This window comes from Apis dorsata, unplaced genomic scaffold, assembly GCF_000469605.1.
Source record: "Apis dorsata unplaced genomic scaffold, Apis dorsata 1.3 scaffold_887, whole genome shotgun sequence".
NCBI classification, from domain to species: Eukaryota; Metazoa; Arthropoda; class Insecta; order Hymenoptera; family Apidae; genus Apis; species Apis dorsata.
In genome coordinates, this window is record NW_006264003.1 from 82213 (window position 1) to 87204 (window position 4992).

Sequence of the window (4992 nt, forward strand, 5' to 3'; positions counted from 1 at the left end):
GAATTTCTTTTTTCAGAAAATAATATTATAGTTTTTATTTTTTGAAAAAATGATATAATAAATAATAAATAATAGATTGATAGAAATGCAATTTCGAAATTAACTTTCCATATTTGCAGTAACAACAAAAAAGTATCTTACTATTCTTATCGCTTAAATATTTATGAACAATTATTTTCTAATAATGGCAATATTTTTATAATCATAAGAACAAAAAATAATATCAGAAACTAATATAAGAAAGAAAAAAAAAACAATTATATTTTTTTCATTCAAATTTAAAATAAGATAATATTATTTCACGATATATCATAAAATATTATTATTTATTGTGAACTTTTAAATAATTATATTAAAAAAAAATATATACAAAAATCATTTTGGAAATTAAAGTATAAAATCCGATCGAACAATTATAAAAAGCATCATACTTATGTAAGTTAATAACTTGTATACGAGATATCGATCGGATCTCATTCAACCATTGCCGTATCGAAGCTTAAGTATTCGAAATTTCGGGTATCTGCACACACTTAGTAATTAAACTAATCTTGTCTTCGTTTTTTCTCTGTGATTCGTTTTCCCATATTCCGGATTTTATTGCAAAAACGCGACCTCGCGTGTTGTTAAACGCGGCTGAATCGCCACGAAAGGATTTTCTTCCTGGTTTTGGCAAAAAGCCGCGTTTTAAGGCTGCGAACCGGACAAGTGGACACGCAAAGACCGAGTTATACACTCGACTGTGCCAGAGAAGTACTTTTGTGACCGGAGATACGGGATTCTACTGGACAGAAGACGATTCAGAACTTCCCTTTCTACGACATTTATACAGAAAGAAAGCATCTGGAAGAGTTTTCGAACTCATGATACATAGTACGCAGTTGCATTCTATATCTCCGTTTGTAATTCTTATGTTATTATCATTTATCTTTTTATTCTGATTGTATTTTGTTGGCGAATAGTAAAGAAGTATTGAATAGGAGGAAATTGATTAAGGAGAATTTGGAGATACGAAACACGATTAAAAATCTTGCATAGATATGAAAGAAATATGAAAAGATATTATATTTGAAAAGAAAATATTACTGTACGTTTTATATTTATGTATTTAGATATTTTAGATATCAAATATTTAAATATATATTAAATATATAGATATATTTCATTAAAAAAAGTTTCGTTTTAAGAATAATTGGAAATAAAAATATTTTTTTAATTTTCATTACATAAATTTTTATTCAAGTAATTATTCCAATAAGATTTTTTTATTTTATTTTGTATTTATTATTATTTAAATAATTTTTATTATTAAATATTATTTATATTTATTATTTAAATAATTTTAATTTTTGAATGATTAATAACACTTGAATGATTAATAAAATAGAATATATATAAATGACAAATTGCATAAGATTTTATATATCAGAAACTCAATCTTTTCATTTTATCTTTTTTTATATATTCTTCTTATTCTTCTATCATTGTTTTTTTTCTATTTCTACAATGTTGCATTTATTTTATATTATGTTTTTCTAAATGGCATTGTATTAAAATCTATTAATATTAGATATAACCATTATTTATTATTACCAAATATTTATATAAAAAGAACTATGTAATTCTTTACTTGTTTAGAAATAGCAAAGGATTGTTTTCAAGTAAAATATAAAAGCTTTTTTACATCATCTAATATTTTTCATATATTGCATAATAAAAATACATAATAAAAAAAAATAATAAGAAAAAAGAAAAAATTATATTGATTTATAATCGATCGATATTTATTTTCAATTGAACAAAGAAAACCGTACAAATTTTTATATTTTGCTTGAAAATAATCTCTCTTTATGATTTCTACCAAAAAAGTAAAATTACATAGCTTATTTCCATTAAATATTTCTTTAAATCCAATACCAATAAATTTTAACACAATATTGTTTAGTAAACATAAAATATAATAATATTGAAAATGATGGAATAAATACTATATTGAAAAATAATCGATATAAAATATTAAAAGTATATACATATAAAATGTTAATGTATTCATGGAATCTTCGATTCTTCTTACAGGATAAAACAGACATAAAAGTAAGCATAAAACAAACAAAAATATTGATCAAGATTATTTATTAATTCATTATAACTATTGTATTTTTGTTATAAATTTTGCATTTAATGAAATAGGGCAAATTGAGATTGAGATAGGGCAAGATAATAGTGTGACGGAAATAGATTTTCTATTTTATTTATTTTTTTCGCTTCATCTAATAAAATTAAATTGTTTACAACAATAAGTAAGTCACTATTTTTATTAATTTTTATATTTATTTTGTCTTTTAAAATTGATTCTTAAAAATATTCGAATATATTATATATATATATTATACATTATATTAATATATATATACATAATATATGTATATATATATTAATATANATAAAAGAATTACCATTTATATATATTGAAGAATTTCTTTCTATACGTTTACGAGAATTTAAAGTTTTTTTGCTTTGACCGCTTCTTTTGATAAAAGTTGAACTTTTAGAATATTTTCGATTGCGGCAATTTTGTACTTATGTAAAAGCTGTTTGAGTTATCGCGTTTCCATTAAAAACTGAAATTGCGAAGCCTGCCGGTCGTTCTAAAAGCGGTACAGTTTCTTTTTATTCCCGGAGTTAAGAACTGGAATGAAATTCGTTTGAACGAAGTTTAAATTACCCCTTTAATCCATCTGATTCTCAACCGGAGCAACTCTACCTTCATATTAATTGACTTAATTTCTGCTCTGTTTACGAAGGTTATTTGTAGCTGATTTAAATGCTGTAAAACTAAATCTATGTATCAATGTCCAAGCAAAATATTAGTGAATGATTCATAATCTTATCTATGAATGTTATATTTCAAATTGCGTACTCATCGCAGTGTAAATCATTATTATATATTTTTTTTAACATCTCTTTCTTTTTCCTATCGGAGAAAATGTGATCATTCGAGCGATCTACAAATACATTCGATAAAAAAAATTATATTTTTTCAAAACTTCATTTATTTGTATGTATGATCAAGTTTGATCAAAAAGTTTCCAAAATTTATTATTTATTTTAAAAGAATATTTATTACTATTTATTAACTATATCAATATTTATTGTATAGCCTCTTTCAATGAAAGTAATCTTTATCGGATATAACATTTGCCAGTATCAAAATTTAGGCAAGTTTTATTTGGAATAACGGAAAAAAAAAAAAAAAAGAAATAACGAATGAAATCTCAAAAATTTATTTACGAATCATGAATTCGTAAACGAATAATTTTTTTCTGAATAAAATTGCTATTTATTATTAGTGGATGAATTTTGAAAGCTTCATTCATTACTCAAAATAAAATCGCGATGAATAAATTTCTAGATTAAACAGTATTAGCATATAAATGTCATTACAAGATTATTAATAATCAAGACATAAAGATATGTTTATATGCGTTATGTATATGTATAAAAAAAATATGTTTGTATAAAAAACAGTTTTGCTAAAAAAGATTTTTAAAATCTTCAAAAATTTCACATAATATTTTTTTATAATTTTGAAACTATAATTAAAAATGTTACACAAATTCTCATATTGAAAATGCCTTGAAAAATTTTCTCATATAGAAAATTAGTATAATTAGTATCATAATTCAATATAGTTATTAATTTTATATAATAATTGAATGTTTGAAAAACCAAAATAAAATCAAGCTAAGCTTACTATTATATTTTTTAACTAATCTATTCTTAGATTTTTACAGTAAAATATAATAGAATATAAATTATTTCTTTTTCAATATTTTAATTTTTTCTATTATTCTTAATGTGGAAATTCATATAGTATCGCTGATAATCGAGACGATCAATATTTTTTACAATTGTGAATTTAATGAATATTGAATCTTGCAATTATTAGAAGATCCAAGGTTGAAAAGCGATTAAAATATTAAAATATTACAATTTTTTGTAAATATAATGTTTCCTTTAAATGAAAAAAGAAAATTAAAGTTATATTAAATTAAATTAAATTAAAATATCCAAATAGAAATTATTATTATTAATGAAAATAAAAAAAATAAACAATTGATTAAGTTAATTTTACTTTTTTTATTCATTTTTGTATTTAATATGTTATTTGTTTATAATCTATTCTTTCTTTTTTTAATATATTTTATTATATATTGTATATTTATATTTTTATATTATTATTATTTTTAAAAAAAATATAAATATAATTGAATTGTATATTTTATATTCTTTCTTTTTCTTTACGATAGAATTTTAATTTATTTTATTAAAATATATTAATTTTTATGTAAAGATTTCCTTGCTAAGTTTATCATTGTCTACGTATCGTACGATATCATAAACAAATATTTTACATGTTACTTTTTTCAGTATTTATAACTGAATTTTAATTTTAGATAAAAATATTATTTTTAGATCTTTTTCTCAGAACAATACAATATAAATAATGTTATGTTTATATGATAGATATCAATTGTATATACAAACTCAATAGATATCTAATACTCAAAGTTTGTATATGAACATTTATATTCTATATTTATTATACAAATATGAGAATATTTGTTATTTGTTATCAAAAAGATCTTAGATTCATCAAATGTAAAAAGGAATTAGCTTCTGTTAAAAATTTATCAAAAAGAAGTTTTCGATTTTCCAAGCAAATAATTTTAATTACGTATTTTGTATCTTTCAGCATTTTTTTTTTTTATAAGTTTTTCGTCCGATTTCTTTTTACTTTTCATATTAAAATATTATTATTTTAAATGAATAAACAATTTTTTCAAATTGATTCCGAAAAATGTAATGATACAATAATGATTGTTTATATAAAGTATGAACGCATATAAGTTTAAAAAACATTGAATTTAACATCAAATTATTATTTTTATTTAAGAAAATATAACATTAATATATTATATTATATATATT

The 4992-nt window shown here is 20.7% G+C and overlaps 1 protein-coding gene across 1 annotated transcript in view; it reads right to left on the reverse strand.

Moving 5' to 3' along the window:
- Window positions 1-4992, reverse strand: part of LOC102681098 (forkhead box protein O) — a 344280-nt gene that overhangs the window by 53250 nt on the left and 286038 nt on the right. The gene's annotated exons all lie outside the window — the stretch shown is intronic.